Source organism: Poecilia reticulata, chromosome 10 (genome assembly GCF_904066995.2).
Source record: "Poecilia reticulata chromosome 10, P_reticulata-male-v2, whole genome shotgun sequence".
Taxonomy (NCBI): Eukaryota; Metazoa; Chordata; class Actinopteri; order Cyprinodontiformes; family Poeciliidae; genus Poecilia; species Poecilia reticulata.
Genome location: NC_088839.1, coordinates 12,497,710 through 12,525,246, shown reverse-complemented (window position 1 = coordinate 12,525,246; position 27,537 = coordinate 12,497,710). Strand labels below are relative to the sequence as shown.

At 37.2% G+C, this 27,537-nt stretch overlaps 1 protein-coding gene and 1 long non-coding RNA gene across 6 annotated transcripts in view; one reads left to right on the top strand and one right to left on the bottom strand.

Moving 5' to 3' along the window:
• Positions 1-27,537, top strand: part of unc5a (unc-5 netrin receptor A) — a 178,266-nt gene that overhangs the window by 13,674 nt on the left and 137,055 nt on the right. The window lies entirely within an intron of this gene.
• On the bottom strand, positions 9,824-11,462 carry LOC145553147 (uncharacterized). 2 transcript variants are annotated; one of them, XR_014089393.1, is made up of 5 exons: positions 11,080-11,462; positions 10,638-10,781; positions 10,328-10,465; positions 10,109-10,214; positions 9,824-10,017 (listed from the first exon to the last, which is right to left on the bottom strand). It is a non-coding gene; the product is annotated as an uncharacterized LOC145553147 (long non-coding RNA). The 2 variants fall into 2 exon arrangements; XR_014089392.1 differs by having other exon boundaries at positions 9,824-10,214; positions 11,080-11,458.

Here is a 27,537-nt window from a genome sequence, read left to right as displayed (position 1 = left end):
AATTTATTAGGAATTTCATAGAAAAAAAAATGGTTTAGCTAAATGCATACAGTGGCACTAATATGATCTTCACCACACACATGTTGTAGCCATCAACAAAACTTTGATGAAAACCACAAATTTGTATTAGAAATGGCAATGTTAATTTGTTTTGGTTGGTTTCCTGGCTTCTAAGCATAGTTCAATATACTTAATAGGATTCCTGTGGTAGGTTTGGAAAGATCATCCCAGAGGCTTTTTCTTAACTTGCTGTATTTATTCGAACAGCAGCTTTCATGTATGTTTGATGCCACCCCCCTGATGTAACATCAACTTCTGTCCAGTTTCAAGCCTTTGGCGACTTAGTAAATTTTAAGAACTCATTGTTTCTTTTAAAAATGCTTTTTGTGTCAGTTTTTGTCTCATTTGACCGTAAAGTTTGACTTAGAACTGCTAAGAAGACATTTAGCAGGTACATGTGTGCAACCGCAAAGTTCATTCAAGCTCAAAATTGTAGTTTTGGACTAGAGGCAATTTTTTTTAGTTTTTAAAAAAAAAATTATTATTAGCAGAATCTTATTTCATGGTAATGTATTGTAAGGTATTTGTGTCAGCCCAGTCTCCCCTGGGTTAAAGTGCAGGTTCCCTTGCTCTCCTCCAGTTGTGGCAGCCGTATAAAGATGAATTAATCTACGTAGGGAAGCGTCTCCCTGGAGAGTTTTAAGATGAACACTGAGCAGCACCCTTCTGAGGGTCTTATTACCGCTCGGTGCTCCTATTAGTGTCTAGTAGAGAACCAGTAGGAGATAATGAATTACAGTGTAAGGGAATAAGCTAACGAGAGAAGAAAAAGAGAAAGTAAAGTTATTTATTAGCCTTCACTCGCTTCTTGCTGGGTTTGTTTAATGTACCACCATGGCCTCACCTGGCATTAACTTTTTTTAGGTTGCCACATCTTGATGTAAACCCAAACAGCAGAGAAAAGTGTCAGCTGTAATTCTGCTTGTTTAGCAAACCGGTTGGGTGAATCTTCATGTTTATGTTTGCATAATTACCGTGTTGTAACATTTTGAGCTTTTTATGATTCACATGTGTTATTATTTATTATTATGTTCCATCGATAGAGCAGTTTTACACAGGATACATATTTGTTACCTAAAATAATAGAAAAAAATGTTACCTTATGTTGGACTTCTCACTCGTATCTAGTGGTCTTATTAGAAGTTTCAGTCTTCATATTTTTATATTTAATTACCTTCCTGAGCTGCACTCTAAACCATGTCTCTAAATCATTTCCTTTCTGTGTAAAGGAAGAACCGTGAGGAGAACTTCGGGGTCCATACTCAAATATTTAAATTCATATTTCCGGTTTTTAAATTAAACAACTGGAAACCCAGACGGATTAGCTTAATACTGAACTATTGAGAAGCCAAATGCAATTTGGCTTAATTTCTAATTTCTTGCAACATATACTGTGCATAGCTTTGAAAGCTTATTTCCACCCATGTAATGGCTGCATAACTTTTCTGGCTCTACCAAGTTGTTGTCAGATTATTATTCTACTTTTTCTTTACTTGTTTTTAGCCTTTATGTCTTCTGAAAACTGTAGATTTCACCTCAAAAGGCAGAGGAATTATTTGAAGATCAGTTGCTGCAATGTAATCTTTGTGAACTACTTTACTCGTCTGTCCAGATAATTTTTTAAAAATGATTTGTTCCACACATAATCAAAGGATCAAGATTAGCTTGTAGGACAAACCAACTAGAAAGTTAAAAATCTCTCCTATTGTAGGATAACATGTCTAACACCTCGTAAAGGTGCTTTTTTCCTTCCCTTAGACGCGTTCAGCTTTGATTTTTATCAAATTCCTTCAGTTAATTTTTTCTTAATCATTGGCATATTTTAGCTCTGTTCACTCATTAAACAGAGCTGAAAAGATAAAGTCCATCATTTATAAGTGTTTTTCTTTTTCTCATCAGAAACATGATATATATCCCTCTCTTTACATGTGTACTGTATGTATAGACATATATCTATATATCATCTGTTTTTCCAGTATTATCCTGTAGTGTTATTTTTGTTTTTTGTCTGTAATAGACTGCCATTTTGTAGTAAGCCAGCAACGGTGCTGAGAGCTTTCCCCAGTCTGCTGGTTATTTCCAACGCCTAAAGCAAACAGCAGGACCGGAGGTCCCACAAGTCTGAAGCAGCCATGCAAGCCATTACCTGCTATAGAGTGTTTTATGGTATTGTAAGCACGAGTTAGTAACAGTCTATATGCGAACTTGAGTAAAAATAACACAATTTAATGCTATTTAAGTAACAATAATAACTAAAGTAAACAACATATATCAGGGTCTATTGTGTTTTATTTAAAACAGAACAATTATTTCTACTGCTGCTTGTTATAACTTTCTATCTATGACTTTAACTTGTGTTATCATGGTATATAAATAATTTTGATGTATAAACTTTAGCAAAAAAAAAAAAATTACATCTTTTTAATTTGACAAAATGTAACTGTATGTTGTACTTTTTTATGTTTTTATGTCTCTAGGGCATAACGCAAATGTAATAAACTGACATCTAGCTGGACAGTCTGGCTTTCTTATCTGGTAGTTAGCCTGCAAATGATTGCTTAACATCCAATTAATAGTTTGTTAACCATAGTTTTAAAACAAAGTAATCTCAACAAGAATGACAGGTGATGCTCCTTTATACCATAACTTTTGTTTTACTTATTTCTGAAGAGTCAAATTAGTCTCTAATTTGGGTTATTTTTACTCTTTTCTTCACACTTCTGGAAACAGTAAATGACCTGTATTTTATCAAGTCAAGAGGACCCCAGAGCGCTTCACACTACATTCAGCCATTCACCCATTCACTCACACATTCACCCGCTGATATTGGCAAGTTACTGCAGCTTAAAAATCCCAAAACTGTACAGGCTTGAAAGTAACTTTTTTAAACATTGACGTATGGAATGACTCCATGACTTAACAACTAACTTAAATTTACAAAGAACTATTTTAACAGTTTTACAGCAAATAGTCAAGAGAGAGCTACTGTTATTAATAGTTTCAGACAGGGGAGTAATGAGATCTTGTGATATGTGATCTAACAATATTAGAATGTCACAGCGTTTCAGATTGAAGTAAAATCTGTCTCAGGAAGAAATAACAAAGTCACGTAGCTCCAACTTGAGAACTCTACTGCCTCGCAGCATTTCAGTATATTCCTGCTCCAGCACACCTGAATCTAAGTATTGAATTACCTCTTCAGCATGTCATCAAGTTTGGCAAAGGTCTGGTAAGAAGCCCTTAATTTGATTCAAGTGTGTTGGAACAGGGATGCGTTTAAAAGGTGCAGGAAAGTGGGTCTCCAGGACTGGAGTTGGAGACTCAAACTCTGGTTACCTGCTTATCTGCTAACAGTCCTCAAGATAGCATCTGCTGCAGATCTTCGTATCGGTGCTAAATAAAAATAGCTGTTTCACACTTTCTCTGGAATCATTGCTAGCATGTTATTCAAGATGTTTAAAGTATGCAAACCTAAAACTGATTAATTTTCACTAAGTGAGTTCCAGGGCGACTGTGGATATTGGGTAGAGTGGTAATCTGGTAATTGGAAAGTTTGATTTAATTTCAGCTTGCTCCTGTCACATATTGATTTGACCCTGGAATTTGCACTTAACCCCAAGTTACCTATCAGTGTGTGTCTGTGATCTAGTCAGTATACCTAGAAGAGTGCCACATTTTATTCATACAATCATAAGAAAATAACATTTTCAAATCATTTTGGTGTTAGAACCTGCTTAGAATTAGACAATCCAAACTCAAACCTGGAATAAAGTCCTTCAATCCCAGTTTGTGACATTTGGATTCTCAGTTTAAAAAAAAGAAAAATTTTATGAGCTGCATGTATAGTCACATCCCTAGGTTTAGATTAAATTAAATTAGCTGAAATCTGTCAGAGGGGATTTGGCAGTTTATGGTGCAAAAGTGCTGTGTTGTATACAGCAATGCTGGAGACTTTACAGCACAAGCATTTCACTTGGAAGATATAATTTGACAAGTGTGCAGTATTTCATTTCTGGGCACTGAGGCATGATACTTTTTTACAGTAAATTCCTCTGTCCTTTCTTAGCATATGATGCCCCACTGTACAAATTATTTGAACCGCCAGAAGGTGTTTGATTTATGCTGAGTCTGAGTTATCAGCTCCAAACAGGCCATGTAGCTTCTCTCTTATCATCTTACCCAGCCCCTTGCAGAATTTCACCATGTTTTTGAGCTCAGCCCTAAATGTGATGACAATAGTCATGAACAGAGCACAAAGACAAAAACTGCCACTTGCAGCAAAACCAGAACCTCCCCCACTCGCCTAATTTTTCTCCTTTTTTTTATTTTTTTGACTCCCCTACAATGTTTTTGACAAGATTGTCTGGCAGTGTCGTGCAATAGCACAACCCAGGCTGTTGTGGGTCCTGCCTGCTGTGACCCTGTCATACAATTAGCTCCCTTCTTTTCTGATGGCGAGAACAAAGGTGAACTTGGGGAGCAGGGGCTGTGTTCAGTCAGAGCGGAGGAGTGTGTGTGACACGCCGATGACTCTGGGGCACTTTCTTGACCAGAGGAGTCGTTGACTGTCACTGAACATCACTGTCTTCCTCCCCACTAATGGCATCTCCAGATTGTGCTTTGAGGAACAAAGGCTGGTTGTACGAGATATGGAAGAAGGAATAAAGCGACCCCATTAATGCTGCTGAATGTGGTTTGTTACAGTGGCTGAGGACTTGTTGAAGTGTCCTGACAGATATGAACCAAGGAACAATTATGGGGCGTTGGGTTTGATGCTTACACGTCAGTTTCTCCCACATGCTGGCCAGATAACATGTGCTTACAAAAGAAAGAGACAGAGAAACCCGCGGTAACAAATTCGAGCAGACGTAACTGTAATCCCCAAGGTTCGAGGCTGGTAACTAAATCAAGCTGTAATGGGGACGAAAATGTATGTTTTATTTATGAGGGTAAATTCAAAAGGTGAACATGTTATCCAAACAAAGCCATATGCAGATTAACAATGAAATGAAATGTTCTAAAAAAATTATTTGTAATTTTCCCATGGCTTTGGGGAAATAGAAGTTGAATATCTTTTCAATTAATTGCTTTCCACTGAGTGAAATTATATCATATGCAAATTTGTATTATCCTTTTAATAATCAGTGCAAAATAGCAGTTGATTTAATTACCACTAATAGTATTATTTATTCAACCTTAGTGATACTGGATTAGTCATTGGGAGATTTGTTTGACCAAATAAAATATAATTTTCATACTTGTGTTGGTGAAAAACAGCAATAAGGAGTACTTTTTGGTATACGATATCAAATGTGTCCACTCATGTTTGTCTGATTCAGAGCAACTGGTTTGAAAAAGAAACTTGTTGGCCCAATTCATCTAATTGACTTTTTTTTTGTAATGTAAAATGACATACATAGCCCCAAACTACAGGGAAATAAGTGAGTTACAACATTCCAGTGCTGAAGCTGTCAATCTCTGCAGCAAATACTCGGATTGGGGATTTTACCGCCTCAGGTGCAGAGTCACTGTTCCTCTGCAGAGCTGATTGATAAAACCAAACAGGATCTCTGGTGTAGGTCCAGTTTGAAAGCACAGATCTATTTTTGAACATACCGCACAGTAGCCTTTAAGATTTGTGTAAAAGTGAGAATGTTGATGAGCATGTTTCTGCGGTACATTGTGGGAGGACAACACTTGGCATCAGCATTGTCACAGTAAATTTCTGTCTTCATGACATTTGGAGTCAAAACAACAGCCTGGGAATACATGCCCTTCAAACTGACATGATATGGAGCAGCTCTGTTTTCAGCTAATGGCCTTGTTAGAATTACTGTTCAAGAAAGTTAGTTAATAACCCGAAATTTAAAAAAAGGACATCAGAGTGTTTCTTGGAGTACGCAGTATTGTCTGTCACTCTTCCTGTTCCTTAGGTTGCCTGTATGCTAGCATTTGTGTCAGTTTCATCAGGAAAGCTGCACAGTCTGACATATTTATTTTTGAAATAATATCCCATTTAATTTCCCTGCATGTCAGGTAATTGCTGTCAAAGCCTCCTGCAATGTTTCATCATCATATTCTGGCCTTTTAATTTACTGATGACTTTATTTCTCTGGATTACTTGGAACAAGGCACCAGAATGAGAATGTGCAATTTGTTTCTCATCATCTTCTCACACATACATGCTCTTGGGACTCTGTGTTAGTTAGTATTTAAGCATTGCATATGTCCATACATATTCAAATGTTCTCCCAATTACAGCAAACGTGCGTCTGTATTTGTTAGTTCAGTCCTGATATGCTTGTAGAAACAGCACTGTTCAGGGTCTCCACCCACTCATATTGTTGTTCTCCATGAACAGTTGGTGGCACAGTGGTAGACAATGAAATTTGTGAGATTTTTTTTCCTACCTCAGCTGTAGGGATGTTAGTGGGTTTAGAAATCAGCTCATGCTTTGTTAACAAAGTCTTCATTCATACTGGAAGTCAACAATTTTGCTTTTTAAATCTCTTTAATGATTGATATACAATACAACACAGCTTCAAGCACTTTTTAGTTTTGTTTTTTCAATTTCTAATAGACCAAATACTGACTGTCACATCTGCTCTGTTAGCCATTTTAAGGCCCAAACCTTTAATCCAGCCATCTAACTGCAGTGTTGCATTTAAGTTTGTCTCTCAGTGGCAGCCATAATTGTGTTAAAACTTGAAATTACGAGGTACAGGAACAATTCCTTAACAGTTACACATGTTGAGTTATTTTGTGTTGTTTAGAAATATTCTTTATGAATTATACTGCCTTTTGTTTCACAGAGTAAACAGGTTCTTTACTTAAACAAACTGTGCTTCTTATTAGAAGCTATTTTTATATGGGCCTTGACGCAATGCACCAGCCTTTGTGAATGCATTAAAGTTCTTTAGGTTTGTTTTCTAAATATTATGACTTTCATTTTTTTCTTTACTTGTTTACACAATAACATTTCTGAGTTAAATACCTAAAACATAATCTTCAACGACATTTTTTGGCATTTCTAATAATTATTAAAAAAATTGTAACAGATGATTTTCTTTTTCTTTTTCAAGATATCCAGGATGTTTTTATTATTATTACATAAATTGAATTAAACTTAAAATTTAAAAGTTGCAAAAAAAACAAAAAACCTTAATATTTTGTTGTGACAATAGAAGAGAAATAATCAAAGAAGTCTTTGTTGAAGGAAAGCTAATATTGAACTTCAACACCATCCTCTGAATAGAAACAGCACCTGATGATAATAGAAGCTGCAGAAATCACTGATACGACTTCATTAAATAAACCCTTGACCCCAAAGATGCGAGGATGATCTATTTCCCTCAAGTCCCTTTACTTCACTGGCGTATGGAGATCCCATGCAGAGATTACCACTGCACTATCTCCCTATCTTTAATTTAGGAATGCAGGAGGACTCCTCATGGGTAAGATGGTTATCCACACTCTGTCTTATTTCTTCATGCATGTTAGCTCTGAGAAAGCCTCCTTTGGGACCACATAACAGGCTTTGTGATAGTACACGAAAATGGTTTTCTTTGTCTTCTCTTTCCCCTGCGACTTCTAGCAGGAGCCATGGAGCCAGAAAATTTCTAAAAATTTCCGTCTTGATGCTTCTGAGAGCTACGATATAAGACACCAGAGGGCTAACTAACCAGTTCACTGACATGAGCAGTACATCTTTGGAATTTGCTTATTTTTGCTTTGTCCTTTGGGACGTTCATGTTTGCGTTTCTGCAGAAGGTTGAACACACAGGGCCAGTGGGAAGCAGCTTCCATATACTTGCATCTCAAGGACATCTTTGCAGGAATGTTGGTGAAATCAAAGCAGTGATAATCTTCCTACCTCTGCCTTCACAATTATCCCAGTAGATCTGGACCGAAAGTAATTTTTTCTTCACCTTTCAGTTTATGATTTCAAAGCTGAGCAGTAAGAGCGGGAACAAAACATTTTTTTTTGATACACTTCTAGTTTGACCTACCTGTTTTCTCACTGAATACAGTCATTTGTTAGATTATAAAAAGTGTTGAGTGCCTGAAAAAAGGAAGAAAAAACCAATCCTAGAGGCTTTTATCTGTAGCTAAAACTGATCCGAGGTCTGCCTGTCATGATGGAGCGCTGACGATGATGTCCCGAGAGCTTTCATCTTTGCTCCTTACATTTGCCTTCTAAACACTGAAAGGCTGAGAAAACAGGGCAATTTGTCTGAAAGGAAGCGACTCCGATCGATAGGATTTTCATTACAGTTATGTTTTCATGCTGCAGCAGAGGCAGGGTGTGGAGCTCTGATGAATGAAGCATTAACGTTCACGTCCTCTTTCTCCTTCTTCCTCTCAGTGCTGTCACTGTGATGATGCGGGTGCGCCAGGATGAGTTTCCGCGCTGGATTTTATCCTCCTCTGTGCCATGTTCCCAGTCAACAGCTGTCTATTTTGTCAGTGGAGATTTCAGGCGGTGTCCGGGGTTTGCAGTGAGGGAAACATATGAGAAAGCATTGTCTTTCTGAGAGTGGCATTTTATTGAGTTATCCCTCACTAGGTCCACTTTGTGACGTTGAGCTAAGGAGCTTACTTGTGGCCTTAAAAATTTGCAGCATGATCCAACAAGTAGTCAAGTTACTCTACTGACAATGTAATGTTTATCTCCATTTTCCACTTTGGAAAAAATGGAAACTACATGGTGTGTAGATTAATTATGTGTGGAAAATTAAACTACACACCACATCAACAAATGTCTTGCAGGCTCTGGGTCAGTTTCATTCCCAAGTTTCAAACTGTCATATTGTTTTTTTATTGACTCCCTTTTGTGTTTTAAACCCATGTAGCTTAATCGTTGCATTCCTCTAAACAGCCTCCTGCTGGATGATATTAATAACTATAATCATAGAACCTCATGTCCTTACAGCAGAGTGAGTACATTACAGAAAAATATTAATTGTTAAAGTGGGTATGAATGTTTCTTTGGCAAGCAAGTAGATCTGAAGATACAAAACAGACAGCTTGAAAACAACTGCTGGGAACAAAATGGTGTTTAATTGACATGACCATACACCATTTTGCACCACTAAGTTTTAGCTTTGTTTTCTGTGACTTTTTTTCTGTGATGTTGTAAGGATTAAATGTTTAGCAAACTTTTTATTATAAACATGTCACATTCCAGCCGTTGTGGCTTACCTCACAAACACCAATAATTACACATTTGTATGGGAAGTCCCAGGTGAAAAAAAAGTATACTTTAGTATACTTTTATCGATGTACTTAAACTGTACTATTTTGGAACAACTAAATTTGTGCTTAGTACACTTTAGTAGTATTTAAATAGTATTAAATTACAGCTAATAGTATATTTTAGTATACTATACGTACTTTTTGGGAACAACTTCAAGTGTACTTAAAGTATACTTTTTAAATATATTCCAGAGCTTTATTACTATATTTTGATATAATTATTATATTTTGAGTGTAATAATTCTGTCATAGAATTATATTAAAAATATTTATTTAATATACCTCAAATATATTTTAAATATACTATTAATATATTAGTATTTAAATTACACTTAATTTTTATTTTTTATTTCCTGCTATTAATAATAAACTACAATTTTAATTACTCTTAATTCGTCTTTATTCCTACTTTCCTATTTTGTAAAAGACATGCATAACTACACTACAGTACTTACATTGTTTTAGGCTAAAATTACATGGAAAGATTAATTACACAAGATGCCCAAGGTAATTCAAATATTTTGTTTTATTACCAACATTTTAAAATTGTCCAATTTTACTCACAACATTATGAACTTTACATAAATTATAAGTTTTCAGGTTAAAAGTGAACACATGAACATGAAAATGTAAGTGTGACAATAAAACATGAAAGTGAGAATCAACGACAGAACATCCCCGTTCACTGCAACTTACAGAAACCTACAAAAAAGAACAATAGAACAATTAAACAGAGAAAGCATTTGTATTTAAAGAGAACAGAAAAATGGCAAATAAAAAAAATAATACTTACAATTTTAAGACGTTGTGGACTCACCATATATGTGACATCATAAGAACTGATGATGATTGGGACCAGATGCCTGGGGTGGAAAAACATTTCTGGGTGTCTTCTTTGCCTGTTTATGTTAAAAGTAGAAAAAAAATAGTCAGCAATGTCATAGAGTCAGTTGATGTTGGCATTAACTATGAAGCTGTTTTAAGTGTGGACTTAGGGAGACAAACAAACTACCTTAAAATCTTTCCATCCATGATCTGAACACGCTGATCCTTGCAGGGTGGTGAGGGGGGCTGGTGGTGCCCATCTCCAGCAGCCATCAGATGAGAGGCAGGGTTCACCCTGGACAGGTCACCAGTTCATCACAGGGCCCTGAAAGTCAACAACAAATAAAAAAAAATGAAAGAGAAATGTTTAACAAGGAGAAAAATTTATTCCAGTTATCTTTAAATCAAATCATGTTTATTAAGCACTTGGAGTTGGTAACACACCAGTTTTTGTTGTTGAAAATGTAGCTAGCTCCTCATTGAAAAAACAAACTTACACCATGAAGACAATGTGGAGGTTCATCCTCAGAGCTGGTTGGTGATCTGGTGGAGTCAGAGCCTCTTCTGAGACGGAAAGTCTTTAGGTTTTTTAACACCCGACTTCTCTGACTTCCTTTTTCATCTTCATTTGCTTAGTTAGACTGCAAACATATGTTGAAGATAAAATCATTGATGAATGAGTTAGAACAACCACCTCACAATATCAAAGTCTCTTTGTCTTATGGAGCTTAATTAAAACCAGGTTAGTTTATGAATTAAAGTATAAGTGCAACAAACAGCCTCCATGCAGTTATAACATGAAGCTGAATGATTCCTATTGTAATAATCATACAAGTCACAATAAAATGGATAAAATAATTATTTATGAAACCAATGTAAGTTATATATCTTTACTTCACTGTTTATAATTAAATGACGATAATTAATAAGCAAACTTACCACCAGCTAGCAACACTTAGCAGCCTTCGTCCCTCCGGGCTCCTTTCGGACACACATTTCATTTCCATCGGTTGTTGTCCCGTTGTGTTGTCGTCTAACTCGGAGTAGGACGTCACTAGCTTGAATTTACCAAAATTAGTAACTATTGTCAAGGCCCTCTCTACTTTTAAGGCAATATTATGCGAGTAAAAGTGGCGAATTTGAACAGCGTCTGTTATCTTCCCTCTGTTCAAGTTTTTTCTTCTGTTTGTGACGTTTTTTAAATAAATGAAAGTGTGCAATACCGCCACCATCTGGTCTGGAGTGTGAACTGGAGCTAATGCCGTTGATTATAAGGTTTTACATCACACATCTGAAAATTGATTGGATACTTTCTAAAAAATGACATCATGATTATCATTTTTTTATTGTATGCAATTTTAATAAATAGTAAAAGATTATTAAGTCACTTAAAAATTCATACATATTCATTCATATTTTGTTCACTGAAAGTATACTTTAATTTAATATATTAAAAGTGGTCCTGTGTGTCTCTGTGTTGCCCTGCGACAGACTGGCGACCTGTCCAGGGTGAACCCCGCCCCTCGCCCGAGACGTTAGCTGGAGATGGGCACCAGCAACCCTCCCGACACCACTAAGGGACAAGGGTGCAAGAAAATGGATGGATGGATGGATATTAAAAGTGTATTTTGGTACAATTATGTTTAAGTGTGTTTAAAGTACTAGTTTCGAAATTGGTACAAGTGTATTTTTAGTATACTTCAGATATACTTATAGGTAGTACACTTAATAATTAGTAGAGATGTGCCGATCAGGTTTTTTCCTACCGATACCGATCACCGATGAGGGCCGATCACCGATACCGATCACTGATACCGATCACATAATTATTATTATTTTTATTATAAACACTACCGGTTACATTATGTGGAAAAAGGAACCATGAATTCACCTTAATTTAGACAAAAACTTGTTTTTAATAACTTTTTCCAAGAAAAAAACAAAACAGGCATTGTGCAAATTGTACTGCTATTGGTAATACTATCTTTAACATACTGATAACATATGAAGGCTCTGAAGAGGCTAAATAATGCAAACAGCCAAAATAAAACCTCTCAACATTGCCAAAAACATTCAAGTATAAAACTTAACATTCAAAGGCAAATACAGGATCCATTACAATAAACAATCCTGAGTTACTGAATGAAAACTTCCTGATAGCATGGCGGCTAGCTGATTACTGCTAGTTCTGAGTGGCTGTTTCTGACTGAGCGGAGTAATTATGCAGAACAGGGAGGAGATAGATCTTATCTTATCTGTCTCATGTTAGGACAGCGAAAGTTTTAATACGTATGTAAAATGTATTTTTTTTAAGTTAGATGCTGCAGCTTTAAACAGAGGTTTGGTGTGAGAGTCACTACCAGGTGGAGCAAAAGCGGCTCTCCGTCTGTGAAATATTACTACCTGTAGCGCGTAGCGGCGGTTCAACAGCGAGAACAGAACCAGCGTCTTACATCGCAGCTCAAAGACTTAAATAATTTTGCGGGTTATTTGTTTAGCTTTCTGACCCTCATGCTAATCCGGGTGAGTGTTTGTAGCTGTGCGCTGCTTTACCTGCTATCTGATCCTCCATATGTCTTTTTTACTGCAGTGAGCCTCGATGTAGCCAAACTCTGTCATGCATGGCATTGTTTTTATGTCAGGCTATTAGCTTTGTTGTGTTGATGCATTTTGACGTGCTTCAATTTTACGCCGCAACACGCAAACTTCCCCATTCACTCAGTGCGTTATAGTTCCACATCGCTTAGGATTTGTTGCTGCGCGTTTGTGCAGTGTGAACGAAAGAGGAGACCAGCTGCACAGGCAGGCTGTGAAATGAGATGCAGGTGATCGGTCTGTGTGATTGGCAACAAGAGACCTTGATCGGCGATCACCGATCATGTACTTTTTCACGGAAATCGGCCGATTATGATCGGTGGCCGATCGATCGGCACACCTCTAATAATTAGTATACTTAAAGTGTAATTTCACAAATTTAGGTATGTTTGAAGCATACTATAGTATACTTTTTTTTCACCTGGGGTCGCTTAAAAAAAATATAAACGCAGTATCATATACTCACTGCTTTTAGCAACACAAACTCACTGATTTGTCAAAAATAAAATTCAGACGAAGATATCACATTAATTAACAAAACTCTTTAGCTATGTAAAGACAGGACTAAAGTTGCTAGTTTTAACTTAATCAGCTTCATTCCAAGCATTTTATTAGTTTGTTTTTGTTGATTTCCTTTGTGATCAAATCTCAAAATACCTCTATCAAAGCAAAATACAAATTAAATTTTACATATCCTCTTTATTTGACATTTATTGTGTGCTCCTTGTTTTTGCTAGCCACCTCCAAACACATGGAGAGCTATAAACTAACAATTCAGCATGTTTACGTAAAGTTTTGAATTGAGATGGAGAACATTTGATAAATGTTAGATAAATTGGGTCACTTGAATTTTGTCTGCATATAGCAACAGTTTTTAAATTGAGAGACTACACAGAGGATTAGTGTGTCTCACACAGCACATAGGAAAATGCTAATCAGCACCTTTGTACAAACCACAACAGCCACTTCCTAATAATCCTCCTCATGATACAGCTGTGGCAGGTCAAACGCATAAACCAGCTCACAGGGTCGTCCAAAACAGAGCTCATAGAGGGCCTATCGCATTATACCATTTTGCAATTACTAAACAAATGGCCAAAGGCTTACAGGTGGGACTGGTTCACTCTCTTGCATGCAGTGATCATCATTCATCACATGTGGAGTGGCAGCCTAATATATTGGTTAGTGTTTGGTTTGTCTGTAATATATGCATATCTCAAAACAAGAGAAAATTGCTCTCAATCTCATTTCTCGGTTAATAGACGACCACACTGGCTGTGTCAGTGTGGCTGTCAGTTCTAGCAGGCAGCAGCTGTGAGGAACTGTCTAGCACAGAGTTTACTCTCTAGTCTTCCTGCTCTTTGGTGCCTTGCATCTGTGCGCTACTTGTGCCTTAGCTTTTTTTTTTCTCTCCCCCTCTCTCTGCAGCTGCATGTGTTTAGCTGTTTTCCCTGTGATTAACGATCGAGCTTTGAAATTATACTTATTGGACTTGTTCACATAAAAACCGAAGTGGGCTAATTAGGTTGTATTTTCACAAAGAACCAGTAGGCTCACATAATTTACCGCAAAAATACTTGCAAAAGTTATTTCTCTATTTTTATTTCAGAGACAGCGGACTTAATGACTCATCCACTATCCTATCTAGCTAAAACAAATGGGAATGCTAGTCGATCATGTTTTGGCAACCATAATGATGTGTGAAAAATACTGTGGGATGTAAAAAATGGAAAGTGCAAAAAGCAGGATTAGCTAAACATGTTTTATATTGGAAGAAGTCGCAAAGACAGTTCTCTCTGTTCTTGTTATTAATTTCAGAAAGTTAATTTTGACCCCACAGTTCCATCTACATCACCGATGCGTTAGTCAACACTTTGTTTTTCAGAGGTTTTTAAAATATGGTCCATTTTCCCATTTTCGTTGTGCCACTGGAGCAATTAATGGGTTTATTTTTTTCCATAATTGCATTCAGTAGATGGAATTACAATCAAATGTACTGAAAAATGTCAATGATATCAAACTTTACCAGATACTTTATGCCCAATAACACTGTTTCACATCTGCTTTGCATTTCAGTGGCATACAAAGATAGGAAAATAATGCTCCAGCAATGCTTTTCTAAAAATCTGAATGCTGCAGATTTTCATAGACATGCTGAACACACATATGCAACTATAGAATTTATGTAAGTCCTCCTTAAATGTTGCACTACTCACACAATAATAATGTCATTTGATACGTTGTCCAACTGGACTAATAATGTTTCATTCATCTCAGCATGCTGAATGCTCGAAGTGGCTCAGATTGACAGCGATCCAACATAAATTCTGAACAATTGGGTAAATTTTTATTTGATAAATTTGGGTTAAGGTCAGACAAACACACTCTCAGTGTGCAAAACAGGGACATGTCAAAAGTTACTTACGTTCTTTAAAGACACCACAGGACTGAACGTTTCATAAGATGCACTTCACTGCTTTACTTTTAAAGACATATGTGAAGTGCAAACAGTGTGAAAGCACTAAAGCCTCAACGGGACCCATGTGAAGAGTTTGAATAACACATTTGCAAGGTTAATTAGAAAGATAGTTTTTGAAGGCTGGCTGTAAATATTTAGCACTTAATATCATCATATCATTGAGATTCAGAATGTCTAAACTTAGAAACTCACCAGAGTTTTAGTAAAGGAGCATAAAAATGGATGTACTTTCCCTGCAACAATGCCTATTATGGTTTTGCAATTGTAAGTGACATTTTTTTCTTGCCAAAGGCCAAAGTTTGTTCACACTCATGTGTAAACCATGCTATTGTTGCTTCAGGGGATGTTATGCTGTGACATTCTATTTTTTCCCACATGCAGCAGAAGCTTTAACTTACGGTTTTAACTTTAGTGATGTTAGAATAACTTAGCCAATAATAGCTTGTGGAGTAGTGACTACAAGATGTGGGATTTATTGAATGTGTGTGCTTTATAATGCCAAAATAAATAACCCTCTCAATGTTTTTGTTTTGGTTCTGAAGTGAGTGTCTGCTTGCATCACAATAGATAGTTCACTTATTTCTCTTAAAGTAGCATTAATTGGTCTTATTAGCTAAAATGTGCCCATCAATTGACCAGAGTTAGGAAACTTTGAATTTGTAGATTGAGCTTGTTAAAAAGGTTATGAGGATACACTCAGAGTACGGCATTGTTGGGTACTGTGGGTCAGAAATTGGACAAAAACACAGACAGGAACTTAGTATGTTAATAGAATGCATCTTTAATGATAGTAATATATAAACTTACAGATCTCGAGAACAGTAATGGAATAGCACAGGGGAGAAACGAGACATATCACTGAATGAGCCAGTGGGGAACAATGAAACTAGAGGACTATATATACACAGAAGGAGAGGCGGATAATGACATGGACGACAGGTGAGGCAATCAGGTGAAAAGTAACAGCTGTTGCTGGCAGACTGAAGGAAATGTAAGAAGGGAAACAACTGAACACTAATGGAGATAAAACTGACATAAACCAGTAAGGAGAACGCTGATTGGTCCATATTTGTATTATATTATCAATAGCCTTATGAAACAATCTGGCACATGACTTGAACATTAAAAAAGCTCCTGCACTTAAACTTGAGAAACTCAGATTTTGAGGATCTAATGCAGGCATGTCATGGCTGACCAATCAGGAAAGCTGTGGGTCTTTCAGCTGATTCTTCTGAATCAGCCAGAGCTGGAGAAATGAGACCCTAAACAGAATTTCATTGGGGGCTCACAAATCAACCATCACAATGGGTCTGACCTGCTTTTTATTAGAGATGTGCCGATCTGGTTTTTTCCTGCCAATACCGATACGATCACCCATGAGGGCCGATCACCGATACCGATCACATAAATATTTATATATATTTTTTATCATAAACACTACTGGTTACATTATGTGGAAAAAGGAACCATGAATTCACCTTAATTTAGACAAAAACTTGTTTTTAATAACTTTTCCAAGAAGAAAACTAAACAAAACAGGCATTGTGCAAATTGTACTGCTATCGGTAATACTATCTTTAACAGACTGATAACATATGAAGGCTCTGAAGAGGTTAAATAATGCAAAGTGCCAAAATAAAACCTCTCAACATTGCCAAAAACATTCAAGTATAAAACTTAGCATTCAAAGGCAAATATAGGATCCATTACAATAAACAATCCTGAGTTACTGAATGAAAACTTCCTGATAGCATGGCGGCTAGCTGATTACTGCTAGTTCTGAGTGACTGTTTCTGACTGAACGGAGTAATTATGCAAAGCAGGGAGGAGATCGATTATTTTATTAGAGATTATCTGTCTCATGTTAGGACAGTGAAAGTTTTAATACGTATGTAAAATGTATTTTTTTAAGTTAGATGCTGCAGCTTTAAACAGAGGTTTGGTGTGAGAGTCACTACCAGGTGGAGCAGAAGCGGCGCTCCGTCTGTGAAATATTACTACCTGTAGCGCGTAGCGGCGGTTCAACAGCGAGAGCTGAACCAGCGTCTTACATCGCACCTCAAAGACTTAAATAATTTTGCGGGTTATTTGTTTAGCTTTCTGACCCTCATGCTAATCCGGGTGAGTGTTTGTAGCTGTGCGCTGCTTTACCTGCTATCTGATCCTCCGTATGTCTTTTTTACTGCAGTGAGCCTCGATGTAGCCAAACTCCGTCAAGTATGGCATTGTTTTTATGCCATATTAGCTTCGTTGTGTTGATGCATTTTGACGTGCTTCAATTTTATGCCGCACCACGCAAACTTCCCCATTCACTGAGTGCGTTATAGTTCCACATCACTTAGGATTTGTTGCTGTGTGTTTGCGCAGTGTGAATGAAAGAGGAGACCAGCTGTACAGGCAGGCTGCGAAATGAGAAGCATGTGATCGGTTTGTGTGATCGGCAACAAGAGACCTTGATCGGCGATCACCGATCATGCACTTTTTCACGGAAATCGGCCGATTATGATCGGTGGCCGATCGATCGGCACACCTCTACTTTTTATATTGCTGTGTCTTTATTTTAGTTTTGTATATTACTTTTTTCTCCATTTAATAGACCAAGAAGACTCAAGAAGAGGCCAAGTTCAATGTTGCTTTGACAAAGAAAAAAACGCCTCACTAATCTATTTATAAATAGATACAACATGCATAGAATATTATGTCAGCAAGCAGGAGTTATTATTGAATTAGCTTAAAATTTTAACGCTTTTAAAAATTTTTATGGTTAACATAAATGCCGTTAGCAGTCGAAATGTTTGTTCATACCTCTACTCTGTTTTATGTAATTGTGCATCAGTTGTTTGTTTTTCTGTGCAAAAATGAAACTGAATAATGTTGAATTTGTGTACTTCTTTGTTTGATAAATAGTGTCAGGTATTACACAAGCATTTCACTCATAAATCTCCATGGACTTTCTTACATCATTTGGAAATTTTATGGCTTGATCCAGAAAGAGAATGTTTAAAAGAATAAAAGGACTTTGTCTGGTTGCTTGATGTGCTGGTTAAACTCCAGTTACCCTCTCCACTTTATATTTTCCTTTCCCAATAACTCAGGCAGCTGTCATCTTCAGAGACTGATCTGAAATGAGGAAGTGTGCTAGGAAAGTGTTGCGATCCACGTTTGTCTTCAGAGAGGAATCCTGCTCTGATGGGCTGCGGTTCATAAGTGATAGACAGTTCGCTTACTGCAATCTTTCATTTCTTTTCTTCATCTGAAGACAGGTGAAGCAGTAAGCTGATGGAAACGCTTTTTTTCATTACTGTCTCATTTAGCAGTTTCTGTGCTGCGCCTCATTGCTGCGAGGACATGAAAAGAACATCTATAAGACCTGAGACATTTAGTTTATATGTTCTTGCACTTTTGTCCTTTTCCAGACATCATTTATCAAGTAGTTTGATGAATTCTCAACTTTTAGACTTAATGTTTGTGGAACTGTATCTTACACTTTAGCTGATTGAGCGTTGATATGCAACCTGAAGGTGATTCAAAGTAGTTTTCCCTGTTCTTCTCTAAACTCCCTCTTGCCATAAGCATGATAGATCCTGAGAGCAACAATCACTGGCGGCGGAGGAGATTACGCAGGAGAAGCGTATGCTAACATTTAATCTGGGATGATTTATGGGGTCTGTTTATTGTTTCCATTGAGGTCCGGTTTTCTTATCAGGGTTGATGTGCTAGACAAATTTGGCTGTTGTTTTTTTTCTGATAAGCAAAACTTCTGCGTTTCCTTTTTCACCTCATTCATCAGTGGTTTATTTGGATTTATTGTGGCGAGTCATGTCCTCAGTGGAGGTAAATGGCAATAAAAGGCATAAGCACATCTGTAAGGATCCAAAGCGTAACTCGCTTTCACAGAGGTTACGGGGTTTGTTTTGCTTTTCTACTGTGATCTTATCACTGGCTGTGGCACTTTTCTCTTTTGACCTTATTTGAATTCTGAGATAAGCATCCTTCTGGCAAAATTGAACCAAATTAGTCTTTTATCTGCTGTGTTTAAAGGGAATGCTTTGTCACTGTGCTTGTCTGCTGAACACAAGCTTGTGCAATGCAGATGTGCTCCATTGCTGGCCTGTCTTATTTGCCCAAATTCGTTTTAGTGGCAGTCGGTGCTTATTAACTTCACCCGAGAGAACTGACCTCCCTCTGAATGCCTTTAATGCTTTATCAGATGTAGCAAAGACCTGCCAAGAAATCTATTTAGAGGGTAAAAGATTCCTACTTTCTCCATGCGGTGAAAACAAACGGTTAGATCCGAGTAAAAGGATTGTACACACCGACATAACACGATCTCGTTCATGCTCATCTGAGAAAATTTGATAAAATATTCAGAGACTTAAAGTGTGCTGAAATTATAAGTTGATGCTAAATAGGACCGACTACAGTGTGTGTTTTTAATAATTGTTTTAGATCCATAGAAGGATGTTGCATAGCAATTATTCACTTATTCAGAATATATTTTGACGTTCAATGTCTTAGTGTAAGGGTGGTAATTAGAGTAATTCAGATGAAATAATTATTTGCCTTAAAGAGCTGAAAATATTTTGACATGCTTATGTTGCCACGTAGAATCTTTTCTGTTATTTCCTAATCAACATTGATCTTACTCGTGCATTATTACCATCTGTTGTCTCTGCTGAAACAAAGGCGGATTTCTCCAAATATTAAAATGTTACGTTATTTCATTCACTTTATAATGAAATGAATTAATCTGAATTAATTTACCTTGCTGTTGTTTATCTTAAAGAAAAAAAAGATGTGTCATTATTTTCAAGTATTTTGACCTTTTGTCTACACATAATTATCAATTATGAGCATGTGAGTTTCCGCTTCTGATAAAACTGATGCAAAAGCAAACAGCCATTAAATTACAACAATGCAACACAATTTTCCACTTAAATACTGAAATTAGCTGCCTGACATGGTAGAAAAGTGTTCCCTTTGTTGTGAGCAGCAGAGAAATGGCCTGCTGGTTCCTGTCACACTTCAGTTTCAGGAAGCCTGGTTATTTTTATTACTTTTCTCTGTTCTCCATTTCTCATTGATTGTTTTGTTTAACTCATTGATGGGCTCTGATTTTAATAAACATGCCCATATGATAGCAACAAAGTTAGCTGGTATTTAAGCCTTCAGATAAATTAAGAAATAAATGACATGGTATCATTTCACCCTAAACAGATTAGAGAAATCCAACTTTCAACTTCTCTACATTTATTTTGTTTAAAAGAAAAATCCTACTTTAAAAAATAAGTGATTTTAAACAAAATTGCTAGGGCCACACAATTTAATACTCCAAACAATTTTATTAGATAAATCTGGCTCACATTTTTTTTTAATCTTAGCTTTTACAAGATGCTCTTAACCGGAACATCTTGTAGCTTTGACTTACTTATAAACGATTTCCTGATTACCTGGGATGTAAATATAACCATTTATTTGAGCTACTGGCCTTTCTGGACTCATCATGGCCTCATGCACAGTAATAGTGGCAAAAAAAAACAAAAAAACAAAATCCAAAGCTCACTGTTATGATCTGCACCAAAGAGTGGCATATTGGGGTCACCAAGACTCCAATGCAACCATTAGATGCCATTTCCTGCAAACAAGCAAAAACTGTTTTATGTAAAATCATCACAAGCTTTAGTATGCAGAGTTTGCTATTCTCTGCTGTGAGTTTAGTAATGCTTCGGTGAGATTAGGCTAAGATTGAGCTCTTTTAGCCATAAGCTTTAAAGTGTCAAAGCAACAAAAACTCTTCAAAATGCCAGAGCATGTTAAATACAAATCTTATGCCTCTTGCATAAAACAGAAAATGTTACCATTTGTCTTTCAGCAGGACAGTGATGCAAAGTATAAGGGAAAATCAACATGGAAATGCTTTACTAGAACCAAAGTAAACTCTCTCACATGGGCATCTCAGTTCTCAGATCAAACTTCTATAGAAACATGTCAGGTGAACTGAAAAGCAAAGTGCTTGAGACAGGACCCACAACTGTGAGTGATTGAGACATTGTTCAAAGAGCACCATATTTTCCGAACTGGAAGCTGCTCCACAGTATAAGTCGCGTCCATCAAAAAATGCATAATGAAGTGGGGGAAAAAAATAAGTCGCATTTATTTAGAAACTGTCAAGTGTAAGGGGCACCTTGTCTTTATTAATGATGTGATCCACTGACATGTTGTGTTCAGTTGCTCTTCAAACTCACACAAACCGTCTTTGGCTTGGAAGTCTGCTGACAGTTTCTGACACACAGATGCCCTTGCTCTATATCAGGGTAGTCAGGAACGACTCCGCCAACAAAATAGAGACGGAAGAGACTTGACTAAAAGTCACAGGACCAGCTATGAAAAAAGTACTTTTTGTACGGGAAGTACAGTAATAATTTCTGTACGTCTCAATCTTTTGTGTGATTAACATATTAATGGAGGGGTTGGCTTATGGACATATTTAGGATTTCTTTAAACAGCTGGAAAAATACGTTGGACAGTAAATTAAGTTTTTCATTGGACAACACTGAAGTATTAACAACAGGAGTATGAATAGCTGTGTCACGTGTGACTTCCTTAACCCTCCCGCTGTCAAAGTGTGATGCTCAGGAGGAGGGCAGCAAATGTCACGGTCAGTCCAGTCCGCAGGGATGCGGGGGTGGGAGGAGGCTGTTCAGTCATTCTCCAAAACCACACAAAAACTTGCTGAAGCACACATGGGGTCAGTATGAACTTGCTGTAACAAACTTGACCCCATCTGTTAAAATGTCTTTAAAGGGTTAAAATGAGTGTTTCTTAATATGGATTTTTTTTTCCCACTGATAAAATGTCTTAAAATTAAAGTGTTCAGTGTGCAGTTGTGCTTCCTCAACAAAGCATGAGCTGATTTTAAGGTGTTTTAAAGTGTCTTTAAAACACATGCGAGTCCTTCACCTCAAGAGAGATAACCATTTTCTAGGATTATCAGTGGCAGGCTTTTCCTTTAGCTAGTCACTACTCATTTCTAACAGCTACCTGATGTGACGTACAGTAATAATGTATGTTTGGAAGGTGTGTGCTTTTATTGGTAATTTGTAGCCAGTATGGTGTAAGACTAAGCTTTTTGCAGCTGCTCTCCTGTAACAGTGATGTTAGACAGGCACGAGGTGAGCAGTCACCTTGTGAGGAGCTTTTTGAGTTATCTGCTATTGAGGCATGGAATGAGCAGATAAAACAATTGTAAAAGGGAAATAATTCTGTTCATAATCAGATTTCTGTACGCAGCCCACTGAGTAAGATTGATGTCTTATCTGCGCTGTGGATTTCAATTCTCTTTGCTGCGCTGCAGATAAACAGATCGGCCTGCCATCTCAGGAGCCTTTTTTAATTGTCTGTGTGCGTTCGTTTGCGTCCCCGTTCGCATGTTTTCTATATCGGCTTCGCTTCTGACAGCGGAGACACCATGGAGTAAAAGTCACGGTGTCTATAAGCCAGGCTCTTCCGTGACTGTTTTTCATGGCTGTTAAATGCCAGACATGTGCTCTCACATCTCGGCGACTGGCAACAGAGAAGTGGAGCTCAAGCAGAGATCAAACCAGCGTTGTTGCTCCTGTCTTGCTGTGAGAAAGCTTTCTACTTTCTTCTGAGAGTAAGGCTCCATTTAGACTAAGAATACTGAATGTAGGAGCCCATGTTGCAGTTTTTCTTACAGTTTATTAATTACCATACCAAGCAAGGGAGGATGTGTTTGTGTAAATTATTAGAATACACCCAGAGTCTGTACAGTGAGGAAATGATCTCCTAATTTAGTTTGTCAGTGAACAACAGTGGAGCACAGTATTTCGGTTCACTCAGGTAGGAAGAACTCATTCCTCGTGTGTGGGCCTAACATTTACATGCTAAGTTATGTTAATAACCCAATAGACCATGTTACTGTTCTTCCTATCATTTGGTTTGGAGCTTCATAAACACTGAATTGTAGCGTTACTTCCATAGTCGCCTCCTTATTTGAGACAGCGATATTCATTAGGACTTAGGTTACATCGGGAACCTTGAGGGGAAAGCTCTTCAAATCTTAAAACATGCTGCATAAAGAAGGTGTGAAAGCAGAAGCTTTTGCATAAACCGCTGAAGGTTTTTGCAAAGTTTAACAAATTGCTGCTATTTCTCTCTCCTGCTGACGGAAAAAGTGTTGATAGACAGCTCATACTTTTCCCCGGAATGAAAGATTTTGTGACTTGTTATCAAGTCAACTGCTTATTCCCGAGGAATGAGCTACAACAGAGCGCTAAGTAAGATCTGAGAGAGTCTGCTCCCCCTTCCACATGATCCGCACTTTAAAAACTCATCTTATTATCTTCCAAGATGACAAGGTTACCGTACCTACGGGTGCAGAGCAAGGTGAGTCTGTTAGTGTTTTTATCTGTAAGCCAACCAGTCCTAACAGGGAAGTACAGCCGCAGAAGTCTCAACAGACTATGCAAGGAGTAAACAGTCTCTTATGCACAAGTTTTGCAATTCAGCCGAGCTACTTAGATGGGGAAATGACAGAGCGTTGCGGTTTATTAGATGTGTTTAATGGACCAGGAGAAATACTGTGGAATAACAACCTTGGTTACCTCTGGCATTAATATAAAATTTATGAGCAGGATTTAGGCCGATCTCCAGCAAAGCCTTAAGAAGATGTTGCTTTGTCAGTCAGCACACGTTTAGCATAAAACTCTCATAGCCGCCTTGAATCTCCTGTTTACTTACATTGTACTACACATCAACTGTTTTCGGCTTAAAACAGGGTTATATTCATGTAAGCTATCTGGATATTTTTTTATAATATCCACTTTAGATAATAATTCATTGCACAAACATAATTTTGGAAATAGAATAAGCACAATAACATTAACAATTATGCTAAATATTATCATGTTTATGTCCTTAGTCATTTCTTGCATCACATTAATGTTGGATCTGTTGCTGACTGACTTGTCGGGATTGTAATGTGTTGACTGAGCCTCATCAAAGGTGCCAATAAATTGAGCTGCACCTACAACAGTTACATTTTAATAGAAAGGACCTTTTCACAGGTTATCCGACTGTCATCTGTCTTAATGATTTATGAACCTCGTGAATGAATAAGCAGCATATTTCAATCTGTTTGAGGATCAGGCAAAGGAAGCCGGGTTGCTTTCCTCCCCTCTGCTGCTTCTGATGCGAATGAAAATTATCAAGCAAATGTTGAGATATTCTGTCCTTCTTAAAGTTCACAAAGTCGTGTAATTAAAAAATAATTTTCTATTTAGACTACAAATAAGATTTGGAAAATAACCTTCATGTGTGCTGTGGGTATTTAGATGACTTTTATTGTATTTTAATTACAGTGCAAATTCAAAAGATGGTTTATGTTTATGAGAGCTTTTAATGACCTTGTAAGCAAATCTTTTATACCACTGAAGCTTTTTTACAACTATTAGGTGAGTTCCTGACTTGCTCTAGGCCTTCTGGGCACCAGGAAGGAGATGAGAAATCCTTAAAGTCGTAAAACAACAAAATTATATTCCTGTAGTTCAAACTTTTTTCAGTGAAATGGCAGAAATTTTGTAATTTCTTCTCCAGCCACATGAAACTAACTACTAGTTGTTGTGTGCTATTCAGCTGTGTACAATCACAGAACAAACTGCACCCAGCAAAGCTCGTTAAAAAAAAGTCAGAGACGGTGCATTTTTTGTCAGTAGTGAGAAGCAAGCACTGTTAACTAGCAGAGGGGTACACCCATATGATTTTTTTTTTGTAAGAACAAATGTTTGGAAAAATATAGTGTCTATCAGTCAAATAAACATCCCTCGGCAGCCTCACTCAGCAAGCAGAGAATAAGGATAATTCTCTAAATTATACATATCATCTTGTTAGGCTTCTAATTTTACTCTTCAAAAAGCACAACAGCAGAGAAAACAATGTTTTGAAATGCTGTTGCTGTGCAATATATTTACTCGAGTTAAATTTAGCAAAGGGATTTTGCTATATTTTCTTTTGACTCTTAATTACTGTTAACATCTATTTTTTTTAATGCTGGTTTCTTTTAATCACAGCATTATTTAAAATGACTTTCCGACTCTCTGGTGTTTGAGCTGAAGTGGAGTTTTATATTAACTTGAGATTAAAGCAAGATTTCAGAACATCCATCACACTAACACTGATTTTTTTTAGCAGTGCAGATCAACACTTCTTTTCTTAATCTTCCTATGCCTATCTTTGCATCAAATTAATAACGGTGATGATAGCAATTTCTTTGCTATCGTCAATATTTTAGCACCAGTAATAAGGGTAGTGAATTTCTCTTTTGAAATAAAAACATCCTGATGAAATTACAGATTTTTATGAGAGTCTTGAGTCAATACACTGAGACCATCAAACTGTTGTTATTGAGGATTATCATACCATCAGAATCTCATACGAGGCCATGACTATTCAAAACACACAGACTTTGAACATAACAGCAGCATAAAAAGAAGAAGCTGCGCTGGAGCAGATGTGCTGATGTAACTGCAGGATGTTGTTAAAGGCAGGAATCATTTAATTGTTCTGCAAATACGCCTTAAATGACAATGAAATCCAGCAAAGCGTGGCACATTGAAAGCCATTTACTGCTTTGATGCAATATATTCAAGCAGTAAAATAAAAAGACTGAATGAGTTTGATATTTAAAAACTTGCATTGCACATAATTTTTTTATCTTTACCCAATGCGCAACACAAGTTTATACTCATGCAACTCGTTTTCTGTTGTAGCTGCAAGCACTTGCAAAGTCTATTTTACACCCTGTACACTTTACTTAAATCAAAACATTGTTAATTTTAATGGCATATCAAATACGTTAAAGAACATTCCCTATGCACTGATCAAAATATCATCTTACAGCAGTCACAATTCCTTCCAGATAAAACTGCAGTTTTACAAATGTGTTTACATGACTTTGAGAAGCACTTTTCCACCACATGAGAGAAACAGCATCTACATCAGTGCTAGAGCACTTCATATATGGTAATGTATTGATGTACTGACTCATCATGGCCGATTCAAGCCTCCTGTGGTTATGCAAGATTTTTAAAGGGCAAATCAGAGACGCAGCAGTGAGAATAAGACAGTAAAACTCCACAGTATACATCTCAGGTCTGTGAGCGGTGTATTCATTTATTCTGACATTTGTGTATTTACAAGCCCTTTTACTCCTCAGTGGTCACACATTTACCTTCCTACTCAATTTGTCACTGTTGGTTCATATTTTTCCTTGCATGTTTCCTGCGCCTTTTGAAACTGAGCTCAACGGGGAGGAAATGCAACGTCGTAAATCAGAGGCATCTCCACTGCTATGTATATGCCCCAAGTCGGCCTCTGTGCATAAATGTTTACCCAGGTCTAGCATAGCATGATGCTGCCGCCCCACAGAGACAACCAGGGGATCAGGACCCTCGGTGGGGTGGCGCCAAGCTGCTGGATCTTGTTCAAGCATTTGTGTTGAAAGGTTTTATGAGGGTGAATATGCTTTTACTCAGTTTCCAAATGACCATTCATTCTAATCATTTTGTTTTTTCTTACTTACTTAGCCTAACATTAATTAGAAAAAGGTTATGCACAGTCTCTTTCGTCTATTCATAACCCTGAAAAACAAATCTGTTTTCCGGGGTGATAATTTTTATGACTTGCAATGCCGCAACCCACACTTCGGATGTATTTACTCTCATTACATTTTTTATTTTTTATTTTAGTCGTATAAAACATTGCCACCACTATCTCATGGCGTTCACCGGCTTCTATAATTTGTTGATATTTAATCAGAGAAATTGCACCCGTTCAGTCAGAGAAAACAAACGGACTAAAACAGGCGTAAAGTTAATTGCTTTAAAATAAAGTCAGGTATTTTAATTAACCTCCCAACAAAGGCAATTGCGCAAGGGTTCAAATAGATACTTGTGAAGAGCAAATCAGCTATTTTAAAACAATTTCAAAGAAATTATTTATTTGCTTTGCAATTTTAAAAAACGATATTCAGTCACATTTCCTGAATAACGGCGCCAATCAGTCGGAGCATCAAGCGAGGATCTTAGAAATGCAGCCGTGATTCACTGGCATCCGCGAGAGGCGAAGAACCAACCAACACCACACAAGAACGCTCTTATTGCACTGAGGAGTTGTTTTCTAAGGCCTTATAATGCACATACTGCAGTTCCAATGTGTGGAAAAAAAGCCCTCATAAATCAAAATTGCTCGTCTATGACTTTTATTCAGGTCATGCATCATAATCCTCTCACAGTTGCACTTACGCC